General features: G+C 37.7%; 1 protein-coding gene across 2 annotated transcripts in view; it reads right to left on the bottom strand.

The window, feature by feature from the left end:
- The window catches only part of LHFPL3 (LHFPL tetraspan subfamily member 3), a 554,202-nt gene that overhangs the window by 493,723 nt on the left and 45,438 nt on the right, over positions 1-15,041 (bottom strand). The gene's annotated exons all lie outside the window — the stretch shown is intronic.

Genomic DNA, 15,041 nt, shown 5'->3' with positions numbered 1-15,041 from the left:
TGGGATTGTTTTCTTAATTTCCTTTTCATATTGTTCATTACTAGTGTACAGAAATACAATTGATTGTTGTATATTGATTTTGTATCCTGTAGCCTTGCTAAACTTATTTATTTGCTCTAATAGTTTTGTATGTGTGTGGATTTCTTAGGGTTTTCTATATGGAAGGACATGTCATCTGCAAATAGATAGTTTTACTTCTTCCTTTCCAATCTCAATGCCTTCTATTTCTTTTTCTTACAAAATTGCCTTGGCTAGAACCTCTGGTACGATATTGAAGAGTGGTAATTGAAGCAGACATTCTTGTTTCTGATCTTAAGAGGAAAGTATTGTCTTTCACTATTAGGATAATGCTAGCTGTGGACTTTTCATAGATGTCTTTTATCAGTTTGAGGAAATTCCCTTCTATTTCTAGTTTGTTGAACACTTTTTCTTTCCACCATAAAAGGGGTTTATATTTTGTCAAATGCTATTCCTGCATCTATGAAAGTAATCATGTTTTTTGTCCATTACTCTATTAATATATTACATTGACTTTCAGATGTCAAGCAAACTTATATCTTGGATAAGTGCCACTTGTTCATGGATTATAATTCATTTTACATGTGGCTGGATTCAGGTTGCTAGCATTTTCTTGAGGATTTTGTGTCTATATTTAAAAAGATATTGGTTTTTAATTTCTTGTTACGTCTTTGTCTGATTTTGTATCGAGATAATACTAGTCTCATAGAGTAAGTTGGGAAGTGTTCATTTTTTACTATTTAGAGAGGTTGGGAAAGATTGGTTTGACCTTCTTTTCAGCACTTTGAATATGCCATTCCACTGCCTTCTGGACTTAACAATTTCTGGTGAAAAGTCAGCTGTATATCTTATTGAGGATCCCTTTTACATGATAAGTTGTTTCTCTCTTGTCACTTTCAAGATTCTCTCTTAAAACAGAATTACCTTTGACTCAGCAATCCTATTATTGGGTATACACCCAAAGGAATATAAATCATTCTACCATAAAGATATATGCATGTGTATGCTCACTGTAGCACTATTCACAATAACAAAGACATGGAATCAATCTAGGTGCCTATCAACAGTGGACTGGATAAAGAAAATGTGGTACATATACCCCATGGAATACTAGGCAGCCATAAAAAGGAGTGAGATCATGTCCTTTGAAGCAACATGGATGGACCTAGAAGTCATTATGCTAAGAAAACTAACACAAGAACACCAAATGCCACATGTTCTCACTTATAAGTGGGAGCTAAACATTGAGTACATATGGACACAAAGAAGGGAATAAAAGACACTGGGGCCTACTTGAGGGTAGAAGGTGGGAGGAGGAGGAGGATAGAAAAACTACCTATCAGGTACTATGCTTATTAGCTGGGTGATGAAATAATCTGTACACCAAACCCCCATCACACAATTTACCTATATGGCAAACCTGCACATGTACCCCTGAACCTAAAAGTTAAAAAAAATTTCTCTTTGTCTTTCAATAGTTTGACTCTAATGTATGTAGTTGTGGACTTCTGAGTTTATCCTATTTGGAGTTCATTGAGCTTCTTGGCTGTCTAGATAGATGTTTTTCATCAAATTTAGGAAATTTTTGGCCAAAATGTCTTCAAGTATTCTTGCTGCCCTTTTCTCTCTACCTGCACACCTCTCATTCTGAGATTACCATTATGCATATATTGGTATGCTCGATGATGTCCACAGGTCTCTGAGACTTTCATAATTTCTATTTATTCTTTTTTCTTTGTTTTACAGACTAGATAATCCTGAATGAAATTCCTCCAGTTTTGCTGGTTCTTTCTTCTGTCAGCTCAAATCTGCTCTTGAGCCCCTCTAGTATTTTTATTTCAGTTATTGTACTTTTCTTTTTTTATTTTTATTTTTTATTTTTGAGACAGAGTTTCATTCTTATTGCCCAGGCTGGAGTGCAATGGCATGATCTTGGCTTACTGCAACCTTTACCTCTCGGGTTCAAGCAATTCTCCTGCCTCAGCCTCCCAAGTAGCTGGGATTACAGACACCTGCCACCACACCTGGCCATGTACTGTTCAATTCCATACTTTTATTCAGTTTTAAAAATAATCTATAAGTTTGTTGCTGTCCTCTATTTGCTGAGACATCATTTTTATATTTCTCTTCATTTCTTTAGACATGGTTTCCTTTAGTTCTCTGAACATATTTGTAATAGCTGATTTAAAGTCTTTGTCTACTAGGTCCAACATTTTGGCTTCCTCTGGTATAGTTTCTATTAACTGCTTTTCTTCTGTGTATGGGCCAGACTCACCTGTTTCTTTGTGTGTCTTGTAATTTTTTGTTGAAAGGTGAACATTTTAGGTGATACAATGTGGCAGCTTTAAAAATCAGATCCTTCCCCACCCCCACTCCCACCCGGGGTTTTTAGTTGGTGCTGTTTTGTGTTTTTGTTGTTTTTATTTAGTGGCTTTCTTGAAATAATCTGCATTCTAGGTTATTTACACCCATGGAAATCTCTTTGAAGGTCAGCTAATGATCGAACAAAAATTTTCTAAACTTACTTGAATCAACAGTCTCCCATTCTTTGCCAAGAGGTCCTACACGTATAACAGGGCATATTTGCAATGTTCCACAGTTTACAATTCTGCCTTAGTGCTTTTACTTCCTGCTTTTGCAGAGACTCAAGGTCAGACAGAGGTGAGAAATTAGGGCATTTTCTGGTGTCTCCTGGGCAAGATCACAGCCTTGAATACACACGTGACTTTCTAGAGCCTTAGGGATGGAAGAACTTTCTAAACCCCTATGGACATCTTGTTCCTCTCATCTTCCTTTTAGGTTTTTAGCCAGGCTCTTTTAATCAGGCTCTTGTTTGCCCCAGTTGTTATTGTAGTCTCAGGCAACTGTGGTATTAAACAATCACCAAAGATTGTCTTCAACAAACTCCCTAGGTACAGTGTTTTTCCTACAGAATGAGCTCCAAGTCAGGTCAGATAATGACAATTCCCCATCAATGGAGCTTTTTAGGGAACTGTGAAATATGTCAAATAATGGCAATGCCCTGAGAATGGGACTTTTTGAAAAGTTCCAAACCTGTTATGTCCACTCCAGTGGCTGTTAGGCTGCTGTTTTTTGTTTGGTTTACAATTACCATCATTGTGAATCAGCTAGTATTCAAGGCTACCACGGAGCTGGGGGAGGAGGATGGGAATAGGACAAGTAAAAATGCCACAAAGCTCACTGTTCTTACCAATATTTCTTGAATAAATGCTTCTTACATTTTTGTAAGCCTTTGGTTAATTTCCAGAGCTCTCAAAAAATTGATTTTGATGATTTTTTTTTTTGCCAATGTTTTCATTGCTTTTATGGAGGAGCAATTATTGGAGGCCCTTTCTCCACCATTTTGGAAGTGCTTTCTTTTTTCAGACCTTTAAAAATAAGTATTTAAAAACATACTTCCATATTAAAAGAAGAAAATGTGACATTTGATGCATTCATTTTCTATTTAGAAACATTTATAGTCCACACATTATAATATAGATAAGAAAGTGCAGTTACCTTAGTTCATTCTAGCCTTAAAGTAAAACTCATTATACTTCTTGAATGAATGAATGAATAAATTGCCATGAGTGAGTGAATGAATGATTGACTGAGTGAATGCATGCACAAATGATGAATACCCATGCTCTCAGGGAACTCAGGTGTCACCAAGAGAGACAGATTGGCTGCATACCAAGATGCCTTCTAGAGAGGCAATCATTATCTTGGTGATTTTACTCTGGTGCCAAGTCCAGCCTTCAGCTTTGCAGACTCAGCTTAAAACCAGTCTGTCAGCACATAAATAGGGCCACATCTTTATGACAGCTTCTCATTAACTCTGCTTATAGAGATCAGAATGCCATATATTAATTTACAATAAGAATTATAAATGCCATGAGGACCATAATAATTGTATTGCCAAGACTAGTGCATTTTGTCCTTGAAGGTAATCTACATGGGAAGACAAATCCTTTTGAGAAGTTTACAGGCTGGGCAGAGAAACAAGGCAACAAGAATTGTTACAAAATTCAAATGTTTAATGGTATTGGGCTACCAAGTCCTGATAAACTATTCAGATCTTAACTTCTGCTTTGGTCCTCTTGATTTAGGACCCTAGATATAATGAAATGCTGGGATTACAGGCGTGAGCCACCACACCAGGTTCTCAAATGGGCCATTCCAGGTGGGAGAGTAAAGGTTAAGGCACATAAAAAATGTGAGGCCAATTTCTTCGGATTGGGGAATCCATAGGATTCCTTACTGTAAAATATAAGTAAAATTTAATTTCTTGATTGCTCCTTACCTTTCTAATGCCAAAAACTTCCTTCTTCTGGGCAGGATTTGGATGGTTCTTGCTTAAGTCCTCCTTGCTGATTCCTCTATTTATATATGACATTTCTGGACAGCCCCTCTTTTGATATATTCATTCTTCTTTTTTCTTTTTTTGAAATAGAGTTTCACTCTTGTTGCCTAGGCTGGAGTACAATGGCACGATCTTGGCTCACGGCAACCTCTACCTACCAGATTCAAGCGATTCTCCTGCCTCAGCCTCCCAAGTAGCTGGCATTACAGGCATGCACCACCATGTCTGGCTAATTTGTTTTTTTTTTTTTTTTTTAATAGAGATGGGGTTTCTCCATGTTGATCAGGCTGGTCTCAAACTCCCGACCTCAGGTGATCCACCCGCCTCGGACTCCCAAAGTGCTGGAATTACAGGCATGAGCCACCATGCCCGGCCTATACATTCATTCTTTAGTCATACTTTTGTTTCATACAAGCGCCTCATAGCAACCTTACAGATAGCTGCTCTGACCCAAGTTCTTGGTGGCATCTTGGTTTTGCTGCCATTTCTTGCCTCTATCACCCAGGTTTCTTTTTTTATATCTGCATCCAAAAGGTTCTATGGCATTTCATGTCAACAAAACTGTTTAAAAAGATACTAATTATTCTCTTTTTCCTTTGCTGTCTGTCTAGTCTTTTATCTTTCTTTAATTCTTAAACCTTTTATTTAATCTCTCAATTTTTGGAATTAATAACATTTTTTAACATGCTTACTCCCTAGCTCTTCCACTTCTCCCACACTCAGCACCCCCAGTAGTTGGTGTTATTTAATATCCTTTGTCACCATTATTGTCCCCTGTTTAACTTATTCTCTCCACTCATCCTGCTCCAATTATTCAAAATTTCCCTCATTTCTACTTCTCCCATCATACAGGTTGCAGGTGGAAAAGGTAAAAATCCAGGTGGCTAATAGTCAGGTACACTAACCTTTCAGGATTCACAAGATATTCTCTTGAGAGCTGAGGGAAGGCCACTGCTAGAGGTCAGACAACTGATTACATTCTTTAAAATAATTCCGCAAGGCATATAAGAAGCAAGCTCCATTGACATTCAAGATTCAAAATTAACCTTTAATGAGAATTCATAAGACCTTCTTCACTCCCCCTAACAACAAGGCAAAGGAAGAAAAAAAGCACTGTTTCTTTCTTATTAATTTGCAGCTTTTAAAAAAAGGATAAGCAATTCCTACAATCTTACCTTTAAATTTTAAATACTGTTAAAAAAAAAAAAAAGAGTAGCAAACTTACAACGAGGTCCTTACTGAGAGCTGCATTTTTCCCTCTAGAAATCAAGTGAATTAAAAATGTTGCTCCTTAGGAGAAAAGACCAGCTCCTTTATAGCATCACCTTGAAAGAGAAGCCAGGTGTTGTGTATTCAATCTGTAAATGCTAATGAAATGCTAATATCTCAGGGCAAAACTTGTTAAACCGAAGATCTTGAAATGCTGGCCTGTTTGCATATCTGGTTAAAGGAAGTACGCTGGCAGGAACCAATTACTATGTGGCTTGTTAAAAACCAAGTTTAATGATTAACAAGGTCAGCCTATGTTTAAGCAGAGTAGGAAGTCACTAATTTGTGAGAGGCACTGACGGTCCTTGTGGCCCAAGACCCTACCTATAGTTTGTACTTACACTATCTGAAACCTCCACATCAGAGTCACTGCGCTAAGAAGATGTCTCCTTAAGAACAAATACTAAAACATGCATAATTCATAGGAGGAAAGATGGGGGAAGCTAAAGGCACAGGAATTAAATGACTAACGATTCTGACAAAAATCTCATGAGTTGTCACTGTTGGTATCAGATGACAAGGCTGTTACGGCATGGTGGCCAGGAAAATGAGCTGTAGAAATAGACTACCTGGACCTGAGCCTGGCTCTGCCATGTATTAGCGCCTCACGGTGCCTCAGTTTCTTCATCTGCAAATGGGGGCAAATAATGTACTTATCTCTCAGGACTACTGATAATAGTAAAGTAATTTAGAGGCCTTAAGAGTGACTGGCATGTAACAAGTATGCAATAGGCATTTTGATTATTTTGCAGATGAGAAAACTGAGCCATAAAGAGGTGAAGTAACCTGCTGACTAATGATACAGCAGGTGAGTGCCAGAGCCCTGAAAGGTAATCAAGACCATTTGGCTTTAAAGCCCAGCCATGTACTTTGCACACCATCTTAGAGCAATAAGATCATTAATAAAGCTGACTGTTTTTTACATTTCTTTACGGGAATGGGACATAGGGTACGTAAACTCTCAACAGATATGGGACATACAGAGAATGACAGTCTGTAAAGATCTAGGTCAGTGGTACTCAAACTTGGCAGCACAAATTCAAAACCCTGCTCAGGCCACATTCTAGAACAATTAAATCCAACATCCTTGGAGATGGAACCCCGGCATCAATGACTTGCAAGCCTCCCCAGGTGAGTCCAATGTGTAGCCAAGCTTGAGGGTAACCAGACCAGTGGTTTTCCAACTTGAGCATGTATCAAAAGCATCTTGGCTCACGGCAACCTCCACCTACCAGGTTCAAGCGATTCTCCTGCCTCACCCTCCCAAGTGGCTGGGATTACAGGCATGCACCACCACGCCTGGCTAATTTTGTTTTCTTAATAGAGACGGGGTTTCTCCATGTTGGTCAGGCAATTTCAACAGAAATTGCTGGACCACATCCCCAGAGTTTCTGATTCAGTAGACATGGATGGAGCCCGAGAATTTGCATTTCAAACAAAATTTCCTGGTGATGCAGATACTGCTGGTCCAGAGGGCACACTTTGAAAACCACTACCTCAGACATTCAAAATTTCCCTCTGCATCCATGTGCCTGGATTGGTCTGAGAAGCCACAATATAGTAAGACAGTGATTATATGGGGAGGTAAGGGATATCCAGGGATCTCAAAATGGAGTGTTAAGGGCACACAGAGGGAAGGGAAGCTAAATATACTCCTGTACATCTCACCATTTTTCCTAAGGTTAATTCAAATGATGAATGAGGGTTTGCATTTCTATGCTAATATTTGGCAGCTTTAAATCAGATTGGTGTCTCCCATCGTTCCAATACTTCTGTTTCAGTGGAAGCGTGATATTTCACTCAAAAGCAAGCTATCAGTGAAATAAACGGGATATTTTAAAAGTCAAAATCAGCTTACCACTATTTATTTACAACAGTGTTTTTGGTAAAATGTAAATGGATGATTAGAGATTCATCAGGTAAATAATAAAAACAGAAGTCACAATCCTAAGGTGCCATTAGATTTTTAAGACCTATGAAAGCAGGAACCACCTCTGTTTTACTCACAACTTTATATCCAGAACTAGTGCAGTGCCTGATACATAGTAAACATTTAATAACTGCGTGTGGGAGGGAGGGAGTGAGGGAGGGAAAGAGGAAGGAAGGAAAGATGGAAGAAAGGAGGAAGGAAAGATGGAAGAAAGGAGGAAGGAAGGAAAGAATCTGAACAGAATGCACGGCAAAACAATAAATGGGGCAAAGGGCATTATTTATATTAATGAAGGATATCATGTACAATAAAGAGATAATAGTTTTGGATCTTTATGTAGTGAATAGCATAACATGGAAATATGGAGAAGAAAAACTTTTCAGAACATAAGGCAAAAATACTAGAAGCTCAATAGTAGTAGAAGACCTCTTGAGTCACCCTGTTTAACGTCTGCTCAAATACACAGCACTCTGTTGAATTACTGTTACTCAACTTGACCTGTACAACTTGGTTAGTACACAGAAGAATAGCACCCACTTTAATTTACAGTCCTCATTGAATACATTCCTAAGCTAAATGTCACAAGTGAACCATGGGTTTTAATTTTGTCATCATGCTCTATGTTTTCTATCTCGTCTAGTATCTTGATCTTTCCTTTGCATTCTGTCTTTTGCGACATAGATTATATTTTACTTTTTGATATTTTAAAAAAACAGTTTTACCAATTTATATGCCTTAAAATTCACCAATTGTACATCCCCTTTTACAGTCTCTATGCATTTAATTGAAAATTCAACAATTTTCAATTAAATCTACACAACTGATTTCAATGTTCACAGTGATTTCCTTTTATACCATAAATTCTACTTTCTTGCTTTTTGTTGTTGTTGTTTTTATTAATTTCTTTCTTGGCTAAAGAATGCCTGTAAGTAAATTTTCAGTATTGTATATAAATGACATATTTTTAAGTCCTTCCAAATTTGAGAATGTCTTTCTGATTTCGCATCTATGCTTTAGAATTCATTGGTCACAAATATTTCTCCTAAAATGCTGTTGATTCATAGGCTTATCTTATGGAGTTAAATCTAACTTGACTCTTTCTTCTTTTGTAGGAAACTTTTTTCTCCTTACTTAATGGTTTCCTGAATTTTTCTTTACTCTTGAAACTCAAAAATATCCCAGATATGTTTATATTACAGATATTTTCATTAATTTTTATTCAGATGTGGTGAACTCTTTCAATCTGCAGATGCAGATTTTTCTTGAGCCCTGGAGGTTTTTTGTTTTGTTTTGTTTTCTACTCATATCTATGAATACTGCTTAGTTCTATTTGTTCTTGAATCTTCTGCAGAAATACCAATTACCATGTGCTGGGTTATTGTTTCCTATTTACCACATCTAACATCTCTTAATGTTCATTGCTGAATATATTTAATACATATCTGTACAAGTACATTATTTTAAATAAAGAAATTATTATTTATTAAGTACTGTGTGCTGGGCATATGGATTATCTCAATGAATCTTCATAAGATAACTCTATGAGATGGGTTATGTTATAGCCCCATTTTGCACTGGAGAAACCTAGGGATTATAAAAGATACAATTACTTGTTCAAGGTCACATAGCAGTAAGTAATGGAGTCATAATAGAAAGACAAACAGTTTGATTTTAGTTAACCAGTATGCTAACTAATGAGAATATGAGATATATCATAGTGAAACAGATAAGACTTTACAATATAAACAAGTGTGTTTTTCCCATTAAATCTATGCTCTGGGCAGAATTCAATGTTCTGCTCTAGTCAGATAGTTTTCATATAGCAGCCCAATAAATACCCAAATATGGTATTTCTAACCATGATAAGCACAAGTTTGTGCAACACTTGGCATAGCGCTGTGACTGAGGGTCCCAGGCTGTGGCTCCAGCCACGTCCATTGCTTCCTCTGTATAGCAGAGCTGTGGCTGTGCTGAGAAGTCCTTTCCCTCCATCTCTCTTTACCCTAAAGGTGAAATCTTTTCTCCACATTTCCGTGAAATTTCATGTTGGTTTTCTTTTTTCTTAGATCTTGCCCTAGGAGCACTGACTGATGCACCTACAAAAAAGTCTATCAGCCAATGTGTCTATTGTACCACCCTCCTCCTCAGACATCCTGCTCCTTATTGCCAGCTTGGAACAATTTAAATAATTGACTTGTCCAATATTTGTTAAGACATACTTTATTATTTCAGACACTACTTCTCTCAATGCATCATTATCCTTAAGAGACCCCATTACTAGCCTCTTGGAGTAAGGGGCAGACTCCATTTTCATGTTCAAGAAAACACAAAAAATGAAGAGGCAGACTTACAATCTTACAAGGGAAACTCCCAATGTTGGCAGTTAGTTTCCTCTGGCTCAGGCTGATCTGTGCCGAGGGAGGCCCAAGAAGTGCAGACTGTTCCCCCAAATTACCTCTAATTCCCTGGGAGACCAATTTGGAGATTTGACTCTGTCCTGGAACGGTACCAGGGATCTGCCAATCAATCTAGACTTCCAAGCTTGCCCTAGAAGTGGACCTGGTTAGACTGAAGTTGGCAGGAAACAGCGAAGTCTGTATCTTCGGGCCATCTGGCAATATTTCTTTCAAAACTTCTGTGCTAAGTTCATAAAATGAAAGTCAGAACTCTCACCTTATGTGATGGGTCCCCGATTTCAGAATTTGGGAGCAATGCATTGGATGATGTGTGGGGAGAATTAGGAATAAATTAAATCCAAGGAATAAAAGAAAAAAATGATAAGTTGAACTCTTTGAAAGACTCCATTTAAAAAAGGAAAAGGCAAATCACGGACTAGGGGAAAATATCCAGATCTATGTATATATCAATGGACTAGTATCAAGAATATATGAAGAACTTTTATGCATAACTCTTACAAAAGAGTTGAAAAGACACTTCACTGAAGAAGATATACTAGTGGCCAGTAAGTACATTAAAAAGATGCTTAATATCATCACTAGTCATAAGACAAATGCAAATTAACATGAGATACTGCAGTACACCCATGGAATGTCTACAATCAAAGGAAAAGCAACACCAAATGTGAACAAAGATGCAGAGAAAGTGGAACTCTCATACAGTACAACCATCTGGAAAACAGTTAAAACATGCACTTATCATATGTCCAGGAAATTCTACTCCTATGTGTTTACCCAAGAAAAGTAAAAATATGTTGCAACAGAAAGACCTGTACATGAATACTCACAGCAGCTTTATTCATAATAGCTCAAACCTGGAAACAACAGAAATGCCATCAACAGGTGAATAAATATAGTACATCCACAAAATGGAATACTATTTAGTAATGAAGAGAAATGAACTAATAAAAACAACAGCTTCAATAAATCTGAAAAGCGTGCTCTGCAAAAAAAGCTTAACACTACATACACCATATTTCATTTCTCTGAAATTTTAGAACAAGCAAACTCATCTCTAATGACAGCAGTCGCCTGAGGTCAGGCATGAGGGGATAACTGCAAAAAGGCAGGAGGGAAGTGTTAGGGTTGCTAGAAATATTGTATACCTGTATTAAGGTACCTCATGTACCTCATAAATACATACACCTACTACGTACCCACAAAAATTAAAAATTGAAAAAATGAAATAAAACTCTATAAACTGTACATTTGAACTGGATGCCTTTTCTTGTATATAAATTCTACCTCAAGAGAGCTGTTTTTTGTTTTTTAAAAAAAATTAGGTTGAAAGAAAGTTTCATTTGGAAGAGTTCAAAATTCTAGTGCAGTGCGGCATCCATTTTATTTTCACGAGGTAGAATTTGTACAATAATTGAAGAAGCCACAGGGAAGCAAACTCTAGATTTCTAACTTAAAGACAAATAAAAGCTTAGTTATTATTATTGAGAATACATGGGAAAATTTAGGATGCATTATTCATTTTTTAAAATATGCAGATTTGTCCTTCCCAAGGGGTTATGTAATGCTGAGAAGATACTGTGATGATTTGAGGTGGGGATAGGAGTGAAAAGTGAAGCAGTCACTGTTTTGCCAACTGTCACAGAAAATGGTGAGAGTCAACTTACATTAATTGAGCCAGCTCCTCACAGGTGCAAGTAAATTCTTCAGCAAAGCCAATACTGTCCTCTGCTCTAGATGGTTTTAAGTACTCCAAGCAAAAGACTCTGTCATTTCCTTAAGACTTGATTCCAAAGAATAAAAAGATATTATAATGGAGAGATGCTTTTCCAAGCATTCACTTTGAAATGCTCCTTTCCTTAAACTCTTCCTTTTCCTCCTACTTATGTGTGCTTTTGTGATACATTGAAACCTGATTTCTCTTCTTTTCCTGTGAAGAATAGGGCTGTATCTCTCTTGAGTAACAAATAAGCAGGGAAAATAAAAGACATTTTAACAGTTAAGTTTGTTTTGCAAGAGGTATTCAGTGTTTTATAGCACCATGATGCGTTCCTCTCTCAGTCACCTTTCCTAGTGATGGTTTAAACCAGGCACCTGTGAGGATGGCAAATGAATCAGCAAATTCTATCCTTCCATCCTGTGATGAAACAAGGCATGGAACTTTACAAGATGTCAGAATGCATCCAGGCCCCTGCCACCCACAAGAACAGAGATATTTTCGATCTTCCTGCAGACCTAATGGAGTTAGTTGGGACTGGACACTGTCCAAATATTTGGGAAAATGTAGCCAATTTGCGATGTTACCTTTTTGTCCTTACTTAGCAAAATTTCCAACAAAACTAAGCTTCATTGTAAATCATGCATAAAAATATTAAAGTCATAACCCAAGGATACTACGTAGCAGCAACAATGCTAATTTGCTTTGCAAGACTCCTAGAACTTTCCAGGAAAAAAAGCTACATTATTTTCCAGAAAAACAAGTCAATTTGGGAGGTGTAAATATTATTGGTAAAATGACTGTCATAACTTGATTCACCAACATATTCTGGCAAGGGCAAGGAGGAGTGTCGCCAAGGCTTGCTCCCAGCCCAGAGTAATAGAGCCTGGCCCGTGAAGTGTAATACACTTCACAACTGTATTAGCTTCTTGATGTCCACCCAAGGAGTATATTTTGATAAAAGCTTTCATAGAGTGAAAATTCCTTCTCAAGATGCAACTTTTCACAACTCCCTGCCAGTTCAGGCCCATCTCATCATCCTGAAAACCTACATTCCATAAAAAGTAGCAGCGACATTATTAGGAGAATGGAAAGGAGAAAATTTCCATTGTGACCCTCACCCCTACTGGGGACATGAATCACCTCAGAGATTTTATCTAGCATCTCCTTTCTTGTGGTCTCTTGGCATTTCATGACAGACTGAAAAATCCTATACAAAAACTTCTCTACCCTTTATTTATTGAAATTATCACTACCTGAAAATACTTTTTTACTTGTACTTAATCTTTCACACCAAAATGTAAACTTAAGTAAGGACAGGATCTTGTCTTTGTTGACCACTATACTCCCCAGCATCTAGGACAGAACCTGGCACAAAAAGTGCCCACAAACTGTGGTAAATGATTCGGTAAATTACTGAATGGATGATTTTGTGCTAACCTTGCATCTTGCCACCAATAGTATTGTTCATGTTCTTCACCACATCCAATATCAGTAGATTTTTTAAAGGCATGAATCCTACATATTAACCAGTAGTTCCCAAATTTCAACCTGCATAAGGATAACCTAATGTGCCATAAAGATACAAATCCTAGCCCAAACCCTATAGATCAGATTTAGTAGTCTAAAGGTAGAACCCAGGCATCTGGATTTTTAGCAAATATTCCAGACAGAAGCACATTAGGAAACAGTGAGCTGGGGAAAAGATTAATGCAAAACCATTTCATATAGAACATTAATAGGTAAGAAAGACATGATGCTAGAGAACTGTAATAATGCCTTCTTTGGAAAATAAAGAGAAATAGTAGCCCAGGCAGATTCACCTTCAGAAACCCTTTAGTTAGGTAAAGAATCCAGGATAGTGTTTGTGAGGTTTCCTTTGCACCCACTGTTTCTACCAAATTCATTAATTTTTTTCTAGGGTTGAATTGTGCAAATCTAAATGTTATGAACATTTCAATCTTTTGTAAATTCTTAGCCAATAAGAAATTTAATCATGTGTAATTTTGAGCCTTGTTAGCTTTATACTATTTTGATTACTTTTCATCAAGTCCAATTTTTCCCAGATGTAATTTTTCCCATCAAGTCCAATTCTTTTCAGAACCTCTAATATCTTAATGTGCTTACAGCTTTCAATTTTGCCAAACAGATTTTATGTTACAACTAGTTTGCCAAACACACCAAATTTTACCATGTTAAATGTTTATTGGTTTCATTTTTCTTTATATTATTATTTCTTTTTTGTTGTTATTTTTCATTTTTTAGATGGAATCCCATTCTGTCACCCAGGCTAGAGTGCAGTGGTGTGATCTCAGCTCACTGCAACCTCTGCTTCCCAGGTTCAAGTGATTCTCCTGCCTCACCCCCCAAGTAGCTGGGACTACAGGCGCACACCACCACACCTGGCTAATTTTTGTATTTTTAGTAGAGACGGGGTTTCACCACGTTGGCCAGGCTGGTCTCAAATTCCTGACCTCAAGTGATCCACCCGCCTTGGCCTCCCAAAGTGTTGGGATTACAGGGGTAAGCCACCGCGCCTGGCCTATATTATTATTTCTACAGATAAAATTCATTACAAATTGAAATGAAAATATACTGACACTTGATATTTATTGCTCGAAGCAAATAGTGTTGCTAAGGCAAAGAAACATGATCTAAATGACAGAGGAAGTCAGACCATTCTGCTGCCAATTCTACTACTTCACTAAACATTCAAAAATAATAATTCCATGCTTGCCATGTGCCTTGCACTGTGCTAGGACCTAAGGACACAAAAACACATAAAGCCTGCCCTAAAAAGCTTACAGTCTGGTGGAGGAACTCACACTTCTAGTAGGTTCCAGAATCATTCACATAACGTTGGTCCCTTTGATGCCAACCACAGAGAGTTTGGTACCAAAACTATCCCATTAGATCAAGGCAGGGCTCCACGTGTTTCTAACACCCCAGGTAACCCCCACATAGTATTTACGGTGCTGTGTCTTAATTTCCATTTTTCGTGTGTCTCCCACCCGTGCTCCATTTCTAGCCTACAAGGAAACTTTAATATACATATATAGAGGCCGGGTGCAGTGGCTCTCACCTGTAATCCCAGCACTTTGGGAGGCCGAAGAGGGCAGATCATAAGGTCAAGAGATTGAGACCATTCTGGCCAATACGGTGAAACCCCGTCTCTACTAAAAATACAAAAATTAGCTCGGCGTGGTGGTGCATGCCTGTAGTCCCAGCTACTCGGGAGGCTGAGGCAGGAGAATCGCTTGAACCCGGGAGGTGGAGGTTGCAGTGAGCCAAGATCACGCCATTGTACAGAGCAAGATTCTGTCTGAAAAA

This window comes from Gorilla gorilla, chromosome 6, assembly GCF_029281585.2.
Source record: "Gorilla gorilla gorilla isolate KB3781 chromosome 6, NHGRI_mGorGor1-v2.1_pri, whole genome shotgun sequence".
Taxonomy (NCBI): Eukaryota; Metazoa; Chordata; class Mammalia; order Primates; family Hominidae; genus Gorilla; species Gorilla gorilla.
Note: the sequence above shows the minus strand (reverse complement) of the source record. Positions and strands in the feature narration are given on the sequence as shown.